The sequence below is a fragment of the Pelodiscus sinensis genome, chromosome 19 (assembly GCF_052426305.1).
Source record: "Pelodiscus sinensis isolate ZL-2025 chromosome 19, ASM5242630v1, whole genome shotgun sequence".
Classification (NCBI taxonomy): Eukaryota; Metazoa; Chordata; order Testudines; family Trionychidae; genus Pelodiscus; species Pelodiscus sinensis.
Window position 1 is genome coordinate 30720350 of NC_143070.1, and position 17888 is coordinate 30738237.

A 17888-nucleotide genomic window follows, 5' to 3' on the forward strand; every position below is an offset into this window, starting at 1 on the left:
CACGTCCTAAACATCCGAGCTAGCCGGCCCACAGGTGTCAGTCCCACAAGTGGCCCTTTCAGAAAGGCGCCTTGGGCAGCCCCAGAGATGTTGTGGGCTCTGGAACAAGGAGGGCTGGGCAGGAGCAGGTATTGCAGGTAGGGGAGTTTAGCTGCTTTCTCATTTCCAGGGCGCAGCTTTTACAGAACAGGCAATCCTTAGGGTGAAACTGGGTTGGCTTGAGTCCAGACAGTTCCCAGCAGACCCCAGTGAGAATGGAGGGAAGGGCTGGATCTTGCGGTTGGGGCTGGGAGTTGTTCTGAAAGGCTTCAGGTGCCATTAGATCATTTTATCCCTCCCTGTCTCCTACCAGTGCTGAGCAACACTCAGGTATCACATATGACATCACAATGCCCCGATGCACATGGCTTGACACCCCCTCCTGGAGCAGCAGCGGGCTGGGAGGGCGGCGCGCTGGGATGGAACAGGCTGTCAAGCCTCTTTGGCTCCTGCCATCTGCTGCTACATGGCACCAAATTTTGGAAAACCCTGTTCTCTGGACACGTCCCTTCTACCTCGTAGAAAGAGTGTCCTCTTCAGTCTGGACGTGGCACTGAAAGAAGTAGAAGGGGATTGACAGGGGATGGGGAGAGTGTCTCACGGGTTTTTTGCTCTGGTTAAAGGTGTGGCCAAAACACAGGCCTTGTTATAAGCAGAATTTGAACCTGCGCAGGGAAACCCTATTGGATTTCTAGTCCAACACCTTAACCACTCAGCCATCACAGCTGTGAGCTCAGCAGTGCCTGGGCACCAGCAAACAAAAGATCTGAGGGCCACATAGTCGTTCCCTTCGGTGGGGCCCTGTTAGTCTGTAGCTGTGACAGGTGAAAAACCAACAAATGGTCCTAGAATGAGAGAATCCTGCCTTGTGTCCGTGTTCGCTGTCCCAGAGAGCGGACCCATGGCTAAGCTGGCCAAGGTACCTGCCAGGTCCGGGGGAGGTGAGGGAGGCAGCCCCTAGTGGTGCCTGGCCAATGTGTCTGCTCCTCCCACCATCCCTCCTTATGTAGCTGGAGTCGGCTTCCTGCAGTTGAGCTTGGCCATGGCCTCACAGCAGGAAGCCAAAGGCAGCAAGAGCAGATTTCTGGCCGCTAGTCAGGTGCTCTCTGGTCTTAGTTGGACTCACTAAATCGAACTCCAGAAGGTTGACCGCAGCCCTTCCTCCCCAGCTGGGTGTGGTTCTTGTTCTTCTGCACAGCCCAGCCCACGGAGAGCAATGACCTGCCCATGGGCATCTAAATCACACCCTTGTTGAATTGCTGGAAATGCAAACTAGACACACAGCGGGTTTGAGCTGGTTCCAGCTGAGGAACAGGTTTGCCTGGTTTATGTGTATTGGTGCCAGAAAACATTAATGGTTTGTATTCATTTAAAGAGTCCACATACAACAGAATTCCAGGAGGCAGTAGAACTGGAGAGGTAAATGTTTATTGAAGGAAGATTTCCTAAGGGGGCACTTGGATTTGAACCAAGGACCACTTGATCTGCAGTCAAACACTCTGCCACTGAGCTACTCCCCCACACAAAACACATACCTGCAGCCCGTGTTGGGCACTGGGCAGGGAACACAAGGCTTTTGTGTAACACACATCTCAGGTGGGATGGACCCTCACTGAGCCCAGACTGTGATGGACCCTAACGAGGAATTTGTCCTGAACGCAGCAGAGCTGGGGCAGGACAGAGGTTCTGTCTACACAGAAAAGTTATTTTGGAATATGGCCATTTAGAATAACAATGCCAAAGTCTGTGCAGCAATTCTGTTAATGTGAAATAATCTGAAGTATTAGATGGCTTATTCCAACTTCTGTAAACCTCATTCTACAAAGAATAATACCTATTCCCAATTAGCTATTTCAGAATAATGCTTGTGGAGATGCTCCACTTCCGCTATTTCAAAATGGCCCCTCCCTAGGCCCATTCTAAGTTATTTCTACCAGGGCTCTAAATCGAGATAACTCGTCTACATTAGCGGAGCCTGACTCGGACTCATTCTGAAGTTTCCCTGCAGTGTAGACGTGCTATTTTGAAATCACTGTTCAAGAATAGCTTATTCCAAAATAAATGTGCCGTGGAGATGTAGCCAGAGAGTCCTGAGAGATGAAACTGTTGGGCTATGTCTACACTCGCGGCTTCTTGCGCGAGTAATATGCAAATGAGGCTAAGCATGGAATCTAGCTGACCCTCATTTGCATACCTAATGAGCCACCATTTTTTTCAGAAGAGGCTCTTGCGCAAGAAGGAGCGTCTACACTGCCCCTCTTGTGCAAGAAAAACCCTCTTACGCAATGCTGTTCTTCCTGAAAAGTAATAGATGTAACTCCTTCTTGGGCAAAAGCCTCTTCTGAAAAAAATGGTGTCTCATTAGGTATGCAAATGAGGCTTGGAGATATTCCATGCTTAGCCTCATTTGCATATTACTCGCGCAAGAAGCTGCGAGTGTAGACATAGCCTTGGTGGGAAGCCAAGAGAGCAGAGGCCAGCCTGAGACCTGACTATCCCAGGTCCCCAGCAGAAGCTGTATATGTAGGTCCCATGGTGTAAGAGGCAGCACTCAGGACTTTGAATCCTGCAATCTGAGTTCAAGTCTCAGTGGGACCTGCTGGGCTGGCTGCTGTGAGCTCCTTGTGCTCTGTGGGTTTTACATTCCTTGTCCTGAGGTTCCCCAGAGGCAGTTTTACTCCTGTGCTGGGTGTGTGAGGCCCAATGGAGCTTGGTCCCCAGACTGATCAGACTTGTGGTCAGGTGCCTGATGCTCTCCCAGCTGTTGGTCAGGTCACCTGCTCAGCCCATGCTGGACGCAACCAGACAGTATGAGCTGAACAGAGGGTCTCTGGGGGGGTTGTATATTTGGGGAAGGGTCCTGAGTCCTGACTCCTGGGCAGCAGGAAAGGGGCTGGCCCCTCAACACCAGGGCATAGGCAGAAGAAGATGGGAGCGAATCCTGCTACCTCTGTCAGGGCTTGGCCCAGGAGGGCAGGAGTCTAGCAGCTTTTCACCCCAGCTTCCCTGAGAACAAGAGGTGGAGTGTACACAAGGAGCATCCCCCTCCCCTGCAGAGCAGGGTGTTAGAAAGAGCCAGGAACAGAACAGTCAGACAAGTCCCCTCCCTTGAAATGTGTTTCTGTGGTGTTGTGGTTATCACGTTTGCCTAGCATGCAAAAGGTCCCCGGTTCAAAGCCAGGTAGAAACAGAAGCTCTTCTCTTATTGCGGTGCCCAGGTAACTGCAGCTGCTGCTGACCAGCCTGTTGATGAGCCCAACGCTCATGTGACAGACGGGGAGGGGGGAAACCTCAGCTGATAATGCCCCTGGGTGCCAACCTGGGGAAGCCAGATAAATTAGGCCAGGCAGCTGCTTGTGCCTTGGCCTCCCCTGCCCTGGGAGGCTGGTGCATTGGGCCGGCTCTGCCTGCTGCCTCCCTTGCGTGAAAATAAGGGGTAAGAGCTGAGCCACAGTTGGAGAATGTGGGCATCGATCCCACTGCCTCTCGCATGCTAAGCAAGCGCTCTACCACTTGAGCTAATTCCCCTGCTGCATTTACAGTGGCCTTCTTGGAGGCACGTCCCTTCTCCACAGGGACGTCTGTCATCTAGGTCAGTTAGTCGTGGGAAAGGAGAAGGCTCCGAAAAGGCCTCAAGGGCAGATCTCGAGGAGACTCCCTGCAGCAAAGCCATGGGGGGGCTCTGAGATGGCCCCTGCCCTGCAGCCTGTCCCACCTGGCTATTGTCATGGACTCTCTGTGAGGTCATCACCTCCCAACCTCCTTTAGCCAATAAGCTGAGGGGCTGCAAAAGGCCCTTATGATGTCACTGCCACACCCACCCCTGCCCTCCAGGGCTAATGTCCTGCCCCAGGCAGCCCCTTTGCATGGCTGAGCTGCTCCCAGGGGTGAAAGTGACACATTTCTCACAAGGACTGTTCTACTGGGCACCACCCCTTGGGCGGGGGGAGGCTCAAGGCAGGAAGTTGGGGGAGGGGTTGTGATAGGACAGTACCTGTAAGAAATTAAAATGTGGAGTGTGGGAGGCTCAAGGCAGGGATTTGGGGAGTGTGTGAGAGTGGGGGGGGGGGCTCAGGGCAGGGGTGAGGATGTGGGAGGGTAGAGAAGTCAGGGCACAGGATCTGGGATATGGGGGAGGCTTGGGGCTGGGACTGTGTGTGTGTGTCGAGGGGATCCCTCTGCTCTGTGCTCCCTGAGGCCCTTTCACACACAGGGACTGACCTGGGTGCAGGCCAATGAGGGGGGTTTCAGTGAAGCTACATGTAAATGGATCCCTCTAGCAATCCCTGCCAGCCACACGCACAGGGGGAGGGACTTTAGCCAAGGAAGCAGAAGCAGCCAATCTGAGGGAGGTTTAGAAGCAAAGGTGGGCTGCTGCCAGGATGGATGAGGGGATATGACAGGGCACGAGCATGACAAGGGGAGCAGAGAGGGCCCTGCTGCACCGAGAGACATGCCAAAGCCTAGGATTGAACCAGAGAACCAGAGATAACCAGTACGCCACAGCCACACCTGCTAAGGCTTCTTCTGCTGGATTTCAACTGGGACAAATAGTCTGTTACTAACCCTTGGTGAAGGCTTTGGGGGAAGAGGCCGAGCAAGAGCAGGGAACACGATGACCTCCCCGCCCCCACTACTTCTCTAGACCTTGTTAGGACCAGTCACTATCTGGCATGAGTGAGGGGCCATCCCACCTGAGATGTGTGTTACACAAAAGCCTCTTGGTCCCTGCCCCGTTCTCAATATGGGCTGCATGCAGGTGTTGAGCATGGGGGTATAGCTCACAGTAGAGTGTTTCACTACAGATTAAGTGGTCCTTGGTTTAAGTCCAAGTGCCCTCTGGGGAGAGTGTCTGTTTAATGGGAACATTTATCTCTCCAATTCCGTCGCATTCTGGAGGTCTATTGTTTGGATTCTTTAAATGAACTGTCCTGTGCCAATGCCCATAAACCAGGCACACCCGTCCCGCAGCTGGTATGAGCTCAAACCCGCTGTGTGTCTGGTTTCTGTTTTAGCCAGTTGAGCCATGGTGCCCTGCTTGGCTATGTCTATATTACTGAGTTTTTCCAGGATACCTCTCGTGTCCCGGAAAAACTTTGCCGCATCCAGGGAACTAGTCCACTTTTTCAGATCACTTTCCATAAAAAGTGGGCGTGTTCTTTCGGAAGGCCTGTATTCCTCATTTTATTAGGAATAAGGGCTCGTCCGAAAGAGGAGGTTTTTCCCACTTTTGGGTCCCTGTAGATGGGCCAAATGTCGGAAAAGCCTCTTCTGAAAAATGAAAAGTGTCTCTAAAACCGTGCTAAATGATGGTTGCAGACAACATCTCTGAATTCCAAAGTGCAGCCATTCCCCATTTCCCTCCAGGGTCTCAAGGCCTGTGCAGCCCAGGAAATGTGATTGGCAGCTGGTACCCACAATCTTATAGTCAGTTCAGGGCTCTGAAAACATGGACCCAAGGCAACCACCTTGTGCTCAGACTGGGCTCTAGGGAAAAGGCTCTCTTCTTCAAGCAGGAGTGGAACGAGCAACCTAAGAGTGACTTGACAAGCAAACCCTCCAGCCGTCTGCTCTGCCAGCTGAGCTAGGGAAGGGTGCCTGAGAAATGTTGATTTGTCCAGATTGGCCCTTCTACAAGTATCAAGGCAAGTGCTACCCCAAGTGGGCGGCATCGTAGATGAGGGTCAGAAGAACCCAGCAGCGCAGGGGTTGTCACAGGTACTTCACATGCAGAAAGACCCCTGAGTGAAACCTGAGCTAGCTCACAAGGAAAGAAAGTTGGGTTCTTCTCATGTGTCTTTTTTGTTCCAGAGTCTCTAAGGCTGCAGGAGGGGAAGATCCACAAAAAATAAACCACTTGAGTGACCCTTGGTCTAGCTTCTCACTTGTGCTGTTCCTATGCCCAAGGCAATAGCTCCACAACCAAGGTGTGTTGAGTCGATTTCCCTCAGCCTAGAGCCAGCGCAGGGAGTAGAACAGGTTTCTTTTCCTTTCTCAGAAGCAGGGAACACACATTCCCTGAAGCCTGGTCCTGAGACTCCCTCCCTTTAGCCCCGGAGGCCACTAGGCAGAGCCTGGCAGCTGCTGGGAGCAGATGTGAGAACATCAGCGAGAAACACAAACTCAGTCCCCTGCATCTCTAGCCAGGCTCATATGTTCCATGGCCCCAGCACATCCCAGCCTCCTGCTGAGCCAGCCAGACAAAAAATGGAGCACCAGTGGGCATCAGACACCCAGCAGGAGGCACAAAATTATCTTCTCACCAGCCTGAGGACAAGGAAAGCAAAGCACAGGGAACGGAAGGGTTTTGCAGCAACCCGCCAATGAATACTGCACTGAGATTTGAACTCAGTCTGCAGAATCCTGAGGGCTACCCCTTACATCATGGAACCAACAAACAGCCCTAAGCACAGAGCAGCCCAGGGCAGACTGGTGCCAGGTGAAGCAGGAGGCAGGAAGCGCCCGAGTCTCCACAGCTCCTTTTTGTGCAAAAATGGACCCTAATTAATTATGTAAATAAACCACAGAAATATGCTAATCAGTGCCTCATTTCCATATGCGTTTGTGGAAGAGAGGTGCAATATAGAGATAGCCTAGGTGGTAGATAGCCATGAAGTGACATAGACTCAGGAAAAATCCCCGGGATGCAATCCTTAGTTACACAAAATAAAAATAATTCACCAGCTCAGACGTGATTTCTAAGCCCCCATACAAGGATAATAATAAAACTGGATGGACTCGCTCGACTACTGCCTACTTACACATGTCAAGATGTCCATTTCTAAGCAAGCTAAGACTGTGTCGCCTAATGGATAAGACATCTGACTTTGAATCAGAAGACTGAGAGTTGGAGTCCCTTTGCAGTTGGTTACTGTGCTCTGGGTCCTGGTATTTTATGCTTAGAAAGGTTCTCTGTAACAAAGTGGTTTTTCTGTAGCTATCTGGTAGTCCTAAACTAAAGCCTTCTTCTGTAGCCAGACTGAAGAGTAGCAGCAATTAGCTGTAAAGCCCAGAGTCACATTATGTCTAAATGACATTTGAATAGCATCACACTAGGCTGTGAGAATGGGGTTGGATCCTAATGACACCCACTGTCACCAAATAAGAAACACAACTCAAGATGGGTAGAGAAAACTTCGTTAACAGCATTTTGTCTGGCAAAAAACTGCTTATCAACAGTGTAGCTGTGTCTACACTGGCCACTTATTCTGGAAAAGCAGCCGCTTTTCCAGAATAACTTGCCAGCTGTCTACACTGGCCGCTTGCTTTTCCGGAAAAGCCATGACGATCTAATGTAAAATGGTCATTGTTTTTCCGGAAAAACTATGCTGCTCCCGTTCGGGCAAAAGTCCTTTTCTGGAAAAACTGTTCCGGAAAAGGGCCAGTGTAGACAGCCCAGTAGTCTTTTCCGCAAAAAAGCCCCGATCACGAAAATGACTATCGGGGCTTTTTTGCGGAAAAGCGCGTCTACATTGGCATGGACGCTCTTTCGGGAAAAGTGCTTTTCTGGAAAAGCATCCTGCCAATGTAGACGCGCTTTTTCCGGAAATACGTATAACGGAAAACTGGTCCATTTTAAGCATTTCCGGAAAAGGGTGCCAATGTAGACGTAGCCCCAGTAATCTGTTTCCCGGCAGCCGCGGAGTTGGGGCCTAGGCCGGAGGATGTTGCAAAGGCCGAGATACCGAGGCAGTGTGATGAAATGCATCTCCTCCCCCGTACTCAAGGAGCTGACTGGGGTGACATCTGAGATATGGAGGATTATTTTAGAAAACTCGCGGCAGGCGGGAAAGATTCCCGAAGAGGGGGAAGGGGCAACCTATCAAAAGGGTATATCTGCTGTCTTCAGGAAAGCTGTGGGTACCGTCCCGCGTTACTTGCGCACGAACGCACTCGCTAGCCAAACACAAACTAGACGGAGCTACCGTCAGGGGGCTGCTAAAGGGTCAGAGATACCATTCCCGGGGAATAGTTATCGCCGTAATGCCCAGCCTCACTGGAAGGGCATAACGAGCGGGGGTCTGGCAGGGATTCCTTGTGGGCCCGGTTCCCTTCCTCGGCCATTTCGATGGGTGGCGTAGAGAGTACGCTTATCAAGACTGCGGAGGACCCCGAGCTGGGAGGGGTTGCAGGTGCTGTGGAGGACGGGATCCTCGCAATTCGAAATGATCTGGACAAAGCGGAGAAATGGTTTGGAGAGACTACAATGAAGTTCAATAAGGCCAAATGCAAAGTACTCCGCTTACGAATGATCGATCTGTTGCTTGCGCCCACGTGCACGGTGGCAGAGAGAGAGAGAGAGAGAGAATGGGAAACGGCTGTCTAGGAAGGAATACTATGGACAAGAATCGGCACAGCAGGGGAGAGGGCCAGGGAGAGGCTGGCTGTCACAGCGGACCACGAGGTAAACGGGAGTCGAGAGCGGTAAACGGGTTGCCAGAGCAGCGAACATCGTTCTGGGGCGCGTTAGCGGAAGCAGCAGCGTCGTGCGCAAGACAGGAAAAGTAATTCTTCCGCTCTGCACGGTGAGGATTAGGCCTAGCTGGAGCATTGTGCCCTGTGGGCGGGAAGGGAGGCAGACTCATACAAATCGGAGACAGGGAATGCAGAAAAATGCAAGAGAAACTGACTGTGCGGGGTGTAGAAGATTGGAAGGGAGTCTGCCAGAGGGGAGCTGCTAAGAGTTTTCAGGGCCATAAAAGGCTGCTAGGCAGAGAAGGGAGAACTTCTGGTTCTTCTGAAGCTCGGGGGGAGGGGGCCAGGACAAGAAGCAAGGGGCTGGGGCTAGGGCTGGGGCTGCAGCGAGGGCTGGCCGGCCGGTTGTTAGGAGAAACTTCCTGTAAGGTGACCAGGATGGCTGAAAAGGGGCATCAAAGGCCTAGAAAAGTGATGTGCTTCCCAGAAAACAGCAGAAAAAGAGCCCCCCCCACAGGGCAGGCTGGGCCAAGCCAAGCCTGAGCATAGAATATGGACCGAGCAGAGAAAAATGCAGAAAACTAACAATGCTCACCGCAGAAAGAAAAAGGAGCAAGAACAGGAGCAACAACATTTCCTCTCCATTTGCCTTGGTTATCTGTCAATCTATTGCTCACAGCAAGCACCAGGGGAAAGTGTGAATACAGTCCCCCACTACCACAAATTATGCAGTTGAGTTTCCCACATTAGGGAAATCACAGGGGTCATCACACCTACAGTGTAATGGATGAGCCTCACCTGAGAAAACCACTTTCATGATCATGGTATCTCCCCTGGCACACAACCACCGCCTACCCCCCCACTGCTCAAACCCTTTCACATCACGGTGGACACCGCCTCGCGCACCCACACCGCCGCACCCCAAACGCTCCCCTACCGCCCACACCTGCCCTCAAGCCGCCCCCGACATCCACACCGAGCCCTGCGTGCCCAAGGCGGGCCCTGCTTGCCAGCACACTCCCGCTCCCACAAGCCTCCGCTTGCACCCGCATCTGCATACATGCTCACACCGCTCCGCCTCTCCGCCCAGGACATGCCCCGCCCGCCTGTCTGCCCGGGCCCGGCGCTCTATCGCCTCTGTGGCTTGAGTCCGGCTTCGGTGGCGAGGAGCCCGGCAGCGTTGCTGCACCCCGACTCCTGACCCCGCCGGCGCTCTCCCCGGCTGCGGCCAGCACACCCAGCAGGGGCTGGCTCGGGCAGGAGCCGCCACTCGGGAGGCACCGGGTCCGTGTGGCTTCCGCTCTCACCCCGACACCCCTGGCCCAGCCGGGCCCATCGCCCTCCGGAGCCGGGCACATCCGGGCTCTGTCTACACTGGCCACTTATTCCAGAAAATCAGACGCTTTTCCGGAATAACTTGCCAGCTGTCTACACTGGCCCCTTGAATTTCCGGAAAAGCACAGATGATCTATTGTAAGAAATCAGCCGCTTTTCCGGAAATACTATGCTGCTCTGGAAAGTCCTTTTTCCAGAAAACTGTTCCAGAAAAGGCCCAGTGTAAACAGCACAGTAGTGTTTTCTGCAAAAAAGCCCCAATCGCGAAAATGACGATCGGGGCTTTTTTGCGGAAAAGCGCGTCTACATTGGCACAGACGCTGTTCCGGAAAAAGTGCTTTTTCGGGAAAAGCATCCTGCCAATGTAGACGCGCTTTTTCCGGAAATACTTATAACGGAAAACTGTTCCGTTTTAAGCATTTCTGGAAAATCATGCCAGTGTAGACGTAGCCCCGGAGCACACTAGGGGGGCAAGAAGGAAGCGGGTGTGGGGTGGGGGGGAGAAGGCAGGAGTCCTCCAGGGAGGCACAGGAATCTTTCCCCCTCCCTCTAGGAGAAGCATCTGCCCTTTCCGCTCCCCCTCCCCTTCCCCCTCCTGCACACACACACGTCCCACTCCTCCAGCCCTCCTGGCTAACCCTGGGCACGTCACCCCGGCTCTTCTGGGCCTCCCTTCTCCCTTTGGCAAAATGGGGCCGATGAGGCTTCCCTCCCTGGCAGCAGGGGCAGATGAGAGTTTTGCGGGGCCCAGGGCAGCACGATATCACGGGGCCTCCCCTTGGGAGAAAAAATAGAAAAAAGGGGTCGTCCCCCCTCCATGCCCACTCCTCCAGTAGCCCCACACTGATCATGTGAGCTACCCCTCCTCATCCCCTCTCCTAACACCTCCCTCTACACACCTGCCCTGCCTCTCTCCTCTGGTGCTGGTCCCTCCCCTGCAGAGCTGTGTCTAGACTGGCCAGTTTTTCTGGAAAATCAGCCACTTTTCTGGAAAAACTTGCCAGCTGTCTATACTGGCCGCTTGAAATTCCGCAAAAGCACTGACTTCCTATTGTAAGAAATCAGTGCTTTTTGCGGAAATACTATGCTGCTCGGCTACGTCTACACTGGCCCCTTTTCCGTAAGGGGCATGTAAATTTCACCTATCGTCGTAGGGAAATCCGCGGGGGATTTAAATATCCCCCGCGGCATTTAAATAAAAATGGCCGCCGCTTTTTTCCGGCTTTTAAAAAAGCCGGAAAAGAGCGTCTAGACTGGCCCCGATCCTCCGGAAAAAGCGCCCTTTTCCGGAGGGTCTTATTCTTACTTCAAAGTAAGAATAAGACCCTCCGGAAAAGGGCGCTTTTTCCGGAGGATCGGGGCCAGTCTAGACGCTCTTTTCCGGCTTTTTTAAAAGCCGGAAAAAAGCGGCGGCCATTTTTATTTAAATGCCGCGGGGGATATTTAAATCCCCCGCGGATTTCCCTACGACGATAGGTGAAATTTACATGCCCCTTACGGAAAAGGGGCCAGTGTAGACGTAGCCCTCTAGTTTGGGCAAAAGTCTCTTTTACGCAAAAGGGCCAGTGTAGACAGCGGAGGTTTGTTTTGTTTTGCACAAAAGCACATCTAGATTGGCCACAGACGCTTTTCCACAAAAAGTGCTTTTGCGGAAAAGCGTCTGTGCCAATCTAGACGCTCTGTTCCGAAAATGCTTTTAAAGGAAAACTTTTCCGTTAAAAGCATTTCCGGAAAATCATGCCAATCTAGACGCAGCCCGGGTGTAAAGCGTCAAATTTAAGCATGAATGACAATTCAGAGGTTTCTCTTTCAAGTCTGGTGGTAAAATGCCTTTGAAGGGCTGTATCTAGACTGGCAAGTTTTTCCGCAAAATCATTTGATTTTGCGGAAAAACTTGCCAGCTGTCTATACTGGCTGCTTGAATTACCGCAAGAACACTGACGATCTCATGTAAGATCGTCAGTGTTCTTGTGGAAATACTGTGCTGCTCCCGTTCGGGCAAAAGCCTTTTTGCACACATCATTTGCGCAAGAGGGCCAGTGTAAACAGCACAGTACTGTTTTCCGCAAAAAAGCCCCAATCGCGAAAATGGCGATTGGGGCTTTTTTGTGGAAAACCACGTCTAGATTGGCTCGGACGCTTTTCTGCAAAAAGTGCTTTTGCGGAAAAGCATCCTGCCAATCTAGATGTGCTTTTCTGAAAATACTTTTAATGGAAAACTTTTCCGTTAAAAGCATTTTCGAAAAATCATGCCAGTGTAGACGTAGCCAAGCAGTATGCAGGTAATCAAGTCGTTGAGACAATGCCATGTCTGGTTGAAATGGCAAAACACTGTTTTTCTTTGTGATACTGTCTGATATCCCTTTTGTGTGCATTGATTCTTTGGAGAAGCATCTGAGACGTTTGTCCAGTTATATACATTATCTTACCCATTACAAAGATAGCTTCCCCAATTATCACCTCTAATATCATTAGCTCACAGACATTTACCTCCCCCCTCCCATCTCTCCTCTGTTCTGAAATTTGATTTGTCTTTTTTAAAGGTGTTCACTTTTTTTGATTGTATCCCTTGGCTACGTCTAGACTGGCATGATTTTCCACAAATGCTTTTAATGGAAGGCTGTGACTAAACTGGCCAGTTTTTCCGGAAAATCAGCCGCTTTTCCAGAAAAACTTGCCAGCAGTCTACACTGGCAGCTTAAATTTAGGCAAAAGCACTGACAATCTCACGTAAGATTGTCAGTGTTCTTGCGGAAATACTATGCTGCTCCGGTTCCGGCAAAAGTCCTTTTGTGCAAAACTTTTGAGCAAAAGGGCCAGTGTAGACAGCCCAGATTTGTTTTCCGCAAAAAAGCCCCGATCGTGAAAATGGCGATGGGACTTTTTTGCGGAAAAGTGCGTCTAGGTTGGCACGGATGCTTTTCCACAAAAAGTGCTTTTGGGGGAAAGTGTCCATGCCAATTTAGATGCTCTGTTCCAAAAATGCTTTTAACAGAAAACTTTTCCATTAAAAGACTAGACTAAACACAATTGCTACTATTAAAAAAGGTAGCACATTATAAGGTACAACAACATTTTCAAAGAAACACGGGCATCTACAGACCTCTATAAAAACTAATAGTTCAGTTCTGTTTTTTCACACCATTGGGTAGCTTCACCAGAGTGAAGCCTCAAAAAATTGAGTATAAACTCATAAATGTTCCTCTCCACGGAAATCTTTAGAAAAAGGCAAAAGAGTTATACAATTTGAAGAGAAACCAGAGTATACTGCAGTTGCTGCAGAGGTGCAGCCAGAAAAACGGCGTCTGTTTCTCAACTCACGGTGGCTACATCGGACCATCTGCAAATCCCCACCCCTTCTGCAGCCTGTTGCTCTGCCGTGCTGATAGCCCGAGTTTTGCATGGGAGCCAGGGGCTTTAGGAGCAAATTCTGCCCCATGGACGCGGATGGCGAATCACTGTGCGCAATGCATCGTGGGTATGTAAATGAGCACCCTGGGTACACCCGAGCGCGTGGAGGAGCCCAGATCTCCGAGCTGCGGCTGCAGCCCCTAGCTCGCTGTCGTGGGCCGGGCTGGGCAGCTGCTGCCGGTCCCACCGCTGTTCCGGGCGCTGAGGGGCTTGTGCCTCGGCCTCCTCTGCCCTTGGTGCCGGCTCTCCCGGCTGCCCCTGAGCACTGCTGGCCAAAGGAGGCAGCAAGGCAGGAGAGGGGGGAGGAGCAAGTCCCGCTGAGACCGACAGCTCGGGCTCAAGCCTCCAGCCCCAGCACAAAACCTTCAGACAGGCCCATGTGGCTCCCTCCTGCCCCTGCACACGCTCACAGGGGGAAACGTGCCCCATGTTCCATCCCCGCGCCAGGCCTGGGCGACGGGCTCAGCCTTCCAGCAGCCCACAGGGCCTGTGAGGGATGGACTGAGAGCAGGGCCCCACTGACACCCCCCGTCCTGCCCCACTGGCCTGCGTGCGGCGCTGGCACGGGACAGGCAGGAACGGCAGCCGGGGAGAAAGCAGCTTGGACTGACGGGCGAGTCTCACTTGCTGACCAGACCCCCAGGCCCTGGATCTGGGGCCAGCCCCCCTGTGGGTCAGAGCCCCCTGGCCACAATGCTACTCTAGGGGCCTGGTTCCAGGGCCACCTAATCCCAGGGCCTGGGGGGCTGGAGGCCTTTGCCCTGGAGTCTCAGAGCTCCCCAGTGTCGGCTGCCGCTGGCCTGAATGGTGCTGGATGCTCCTGCTCCCCTCCCAGCAGGCTGGCCCTGCGCAGGCTCTGTGCTCGCTGGAGCCTCCTGCCAGGTCCCCGGCCTGCTCCCTGCAAAGCCTCAGCCTGGCTCCTTTCCTGCCCTCTGCTTGCAGGGCCCCTGGAAATGGCTTTGGGCGGATCCCTGAGCCCCAGCATTGGGTGCAGCACTGCTGGGTCCCTGGAGCCCGGGCTGCAGCCAGGAGGGGGAATCTCCCACAGGGCTGGTGGGATGTAGAAAGCTGCTCCCTGGGAACCTTTCCCATGGCAGCACCCCCAGCCTGGACAGCCCCTGCCCGGCCCAGCCCCCACCCCAGGGTGTGCAGCATTTGGGGGGGCAGGTAGGAGAGACCCCCCTCCCCTTCCCAGAGAGCAGACCCCCCAGGGCTGCAGAGGGAGGATCTGGCCCAGGGCTGCTCTCAGCAGAGGGGGCTGTGATCCCAGCCTGGGGCCAGGGAAGCTGCTACCAGCTCGTGCGGGGCGGGGAGAGCCATCCCAGAGAGGGTGGGGAGGGGGATCAAGAGGGGTGGGGGCAGATAAGAGAGGTGAAGGGGAACAGGGACGTGTGAGGTGGGGGCAGGAAGGGGAGGCAGGAGGTACTGAAGGGAGGTTGGATGGATCATGCCAGTCAGGGGGTGGCTGGGAGCAGGGTGCAATGGAGGGAAACTTGGGGGGGGTCACAGGAAGGGAAAGGGGGCAGAGGAGGTTGGGGGAGCAAGAGCAGCCTGGCTGGGGGAGGGGGAGACACAGGGCAGGGCTTGTACAGAAGGAAGGGGGGAGATACAATAGCAGCTCCCCCACCCCCATGGGGCAGGAGGGGAGGGCAGAGGTGACTGGTGGTGCCACTTGGGGGCACCAACTCCTCTGCCCCTGACAAAATTTCTAAAGTTTATAACCAGGGTGTCCCAAATGCCCCCTGCCTCTATGGGTGCCTCTCCCTGCGCCCCTCCCTCTGCAGGCTCCAGTCCCCCCGGGGGAGGAGCTGCCCCCTCCAGCAGCCTGAGGGGAATTTTTTCTGTGAATTTTTTTAAGTGTAGATATCTGCAAACACTGATCTGTTAGGGACCGGAAACAGTTTATTTCCTTTCGCAGATTTGTTATTTGCATAATGGATATGCAGATATGTAAATGTAATGTTACCGGTCTGGCAAAAGTTTGTGAATGGGTTTGGCCATCTATGGTATAAAAAAAAAAGATTTGGAAACACTGGCCTGATCCATGGGGGCTGGCCAAATGCAAGGCAGGGAAAACACTAGGGCTCTGTCTACACTCACAGATTCTTGCGTGAGAAAAATGCAAATGAGGCTAAGCGTCGAATATCGCTGAGCCTCATTTGCATACCTAATGAGCTGCAATTTTTGCAGAAGAGGCTCTTGCTCCAGAAGGAGCTGTCTACACTGCCCCTTCTTGTGCAAGAAAAACCCTCTCGTGCAATGCCGCTACGACGATTATTTTCAGGAATAGTGGCATTGCACAAGAGGGGATTTCTTGCGCAAGAAGGGGCAGTGTAGACAGCTCTCTCTGGTGCAAGAACCTCTTCTACAAAAATGGCAGCTCATTAGGTATGCAAATGAGGCTCCATTATATTCTAAACTTATGCTCATTTGCATATTTCTAGTGCAAGAAGCAGAGAGTGTAGACATAGCCTAGGTGAAGGGGGGGGGTATTTTCCCCACCAGGCCTTTGTCCCTCGGAATCCCTGGGGACGTTGGGTTTTGTCTTGTTTGGTTTCCCTTTTCCCTGCTTCCCTCCTCACTGCGAGGGAGGGGGCGGCTCTCTCACCCTTTCAGTGGGAATCCCTGGCACAGAGATGGGATGGGAAGATGCTCTGAGAGTGAGTTCCTGGGCTATTTGGGAGAGAGAACTTGCACACGTCTAGTCTTTCTTCTATCACCAGGCTGGCTGAGTGGTTAAAGTATTGGATTTAAAAGCCAATAGATGTTTGTCTGTGTGGGTTCAAACCCCACTCCTGGTAGCTTCCTGTTTTGGACAGACATCCATCTGGATGGTGATCTGCTCTGCTATGAGGGCAGGGGACTAGACTTCATCTCTGAAGGTCCCTTTGGCTACGTCTGGTGGCATCTTGCCATGTGCAAGAGGATCCATGGCAGTGTGGATGCTCTCCTGTGCAAGAAAGCTCTGATGGCCATTTTAGCTATAGGGCACGAAACCCTTGTCCCGCATCCACACTACCCTCTTGTGCAAGAGGACTTACACCTGTTAGAAAAGAGCGTAGCTCATGCGCTAGAAGCCCTTTCTTACCACGCTTTACTGTAAAACTTCTTGCACAAGAGCGAGTGGGCAGTGTGGATGCTCTGCGGAAGAACGGCCCTTCTTGCACAATAACCCGCCAGTGTAGACACAGCCCATCAGTGTGGACATAGCCTTCCAGTTCTAGTCCCAGATCTGATTGGCTGAACTGGGAGGAAGTCACAGGGAGGAGACTCAGGACTTCCTTGTTCTCCTTAAGTCCCAGCAAATGAGCCAGAACCAATCGTCTGCTCGGGGAATTGTTCTGCTTCTACCCAGTGGTTGTCTCTGAACAGCTCCTGAGTCTCTCTGTGTCCCGGTGCTTCTAACCCACTGGCTGTGCCATCCCTAGGCTGGGCTGTGGGGCTGTATCTCACTGGAGGTCACGTTATTCTGATCAGTCAGGGTGGGAAACTCCAGACTGAGGGGGAGTTTCAGCATCTGGGTCCTGTACCCAGCGTTGCCCCAGACTGGCTGTGTGAGGTCAGACAAGACCCTTTGCCTTTCTCAGCCTTTGTCCCTCCCTCTGTCAGTTGGGGGGAACAATCCCCTCCTGCCTGCCCCATGGTGGAGGAGTGTGTGAGGGTGTTGCTAGCAGCAGTGAGTACTAGGAGGTGTCCTGTCACCTGGGCTCCGTGTAGGGTTGCCAGATGGTTTCTACAAAAATACCAGAGACACTTGACATGACATCACAATCGACATTATTGTTATTTAGAAAATACCGGTCATTTCTATTTCTATTTTCTCAGTTTGTTTCCTGATCAGAAAGCTCAAATACTGGACTGTCTGGTTCAAAACCAGACACCTGGCAACCCAGCTCCATGTCAGCAGGGAAACGCAGTCGAACACCTCCCCCCATATGCTGACCCAGACTTGTGCCTGCTGCTGGGGCTGCCTCCCCCCACATCAGTGGGGCCTCCTGCCCCTGTGTTGGTGCAGCAACTGCCAGTCTGCCTGCACCTAGGGCCTGCACCCAGGCTTGGCAGCCATGTCATCTGGGAGCAAGAGCAAGAGCAAGGAGCCTTCCTAGCCCAACCTTCTACCCATCCCATCGCTGAGGGATCTTCCCCCAATGCCAGTCCCATGCTCAAGGGCTTTGTAAAAGGGCCAGGCCAAAGTAGCTCCCCCCTTGCTCCTACTGAGCCTCTGCTAGAGCTGCCCATCCTCAGGCTCTGCCTTGTCACCAGACAGACCCTGCTCTGTTCCAGCCCCCTCGCTCTGGCTGAGTCACTCCTGGAGCTGGTGGGACTAGACAGCTGCTGTCCTATGGGATGTGACACTTCTCAGGAAACCATCTCTCAGTTCCCATGGGGAAAAATCAAGCCGAGGCTTCCAAATAAACCCTCAAAAAGTCCCAAATCTGCAACTTGAACTTACAGCCTCCTGCTTGTCCATTAGGCCACTGGGGCCTGACAAAAAGCAAGGAGATGGGACAGAAATTCCCTGTCCCAAAGGCTCACCCCTCACATTGGCTGGGCAGACACGTCCCTCCTCTCTACCCCGGCAGACACGTCTGCAGCCCCTGGCAGGGAGGCGGCTGGGCAGGTCGCTGCAGGGCTGAGCCCGGGCTGGCAGCAGTGCAGGCTGGTCGGCCACAGCTCTGGGAGAGCAG

The 17888-nt window shown here is 52.9% G+C and overlaps 5 non-coding genes across 5 annotated transcripts; 2 read left to right on the forward strand and 3 right to left on the reverse strand.

Moving 5' to 3' along the window:
• Nucleotides 1–1487: 1487 nt before the first annotated feature.
• TRNAC-GCA (transfer RNA cysteine (anticodon GCA)) lies at nt 1488–1559 on the reverse strand. The gene has a single exon. It is a non-coding gene; the product is annotated as a tRNA-Cys (tRNA).
• A 1597-nt stretch (nt 1560–3156) lies between these two features.
• TRNAV-AAC (transfer RNA valine (anticodon AAC)) lies at nt 3157–3229 on the forward strand. Its single transcript has one exon. It is a non-coding gene; the product is annotated as a tRNA-Ala (tRNA).
• Nucleotides 3230–9140: 5911 nt separating this feature from the next.
• LOC112543680 (U1 spliceosomal RNA) lies at nt 9141–9302 on the reverse strand. Its single transcript, XR_012898385.2, has one exon. It is a non-coding gene; the product is annotated as a U1 spliceosomal RNA (small nuclear RNA).
• A 3637-nt stretch (nt 9303–12939) lies between these two features.
• Nucleotides 12940–13055, reverse strand: LOC142821681 (U5 spliceosomal RNA). The gene has a single exon (XR_012898370.2). It is a non-coding gene; the product is annotated as a U5 spliceosomal RNA (small nuclear RNA).
• A 2863-nt stretch (nt 13056–15918) lies between these two features.
• Nucleotides 15919–16001, forward strand: TRNAL-UAA (transfer RNA leucine (anticodon UAA)). The gene has a single exon. It is a non-coding gene; the product is annotated as a tRNA-Leu (tRNA).
• The last annotated feature ends 1887 nt before the right edge of the window (nt 16002–17888 follow it).